Source organism: Anopheles marshallii, chromosome 2, assembly GCF_943734725.1.
Source record: "Anopheles marshallii chromosome 2, idAnoMarsDA_429_01, whole genome shotgun sequence".
Taxonomy (NCBI): domain Eukaryota; kingdom Metazoa; phylum Arthropoda; class Insecta; order Diptera; family Culicidae; genus Anopheles; species Anopheles marshallii.
In genome coordinates this window covers 8,403,092-8,403,453 of record NC_071326.1, presented here as the reverse complement: position 1 = coordinate 8,403,453, position 362 = coordinate 8,403,092, and positions in this window count along the sequence as shown.

The window sequence follows — 362 nt, the reverse complement described above, 5'->3', positions numbered from 1 at the left end:
GATCCTTTTTTGGGGAGGAGGAGGTTGTGTGCAGATGGGTTCTAAATTCCTTTTTTATATCCGAAACAGGAACTCGCCGCTCCGTGCAGCATCCGGCATCGGCTTCGTCCAACATCGGCCAGCGCTCGACAACGTGACAACATTCCGTGTCGAAAGTGATGACTTGAGTGCAATATTCTGAATCATTTTTGCAACAGTTGACCTGAATAGCTGTGGTACGGTCGGAACCGACTGTGGTGAATGAGTGGTTGTGTATGTGTGTGATCATCTGTGATCGCGTAGTGCAGTGAACAATACGGCAAAATACGTCTGCTCGAAGCTAGAAGTTGCTCACCAGCAGCAGACAAATCCTTGGAGACACG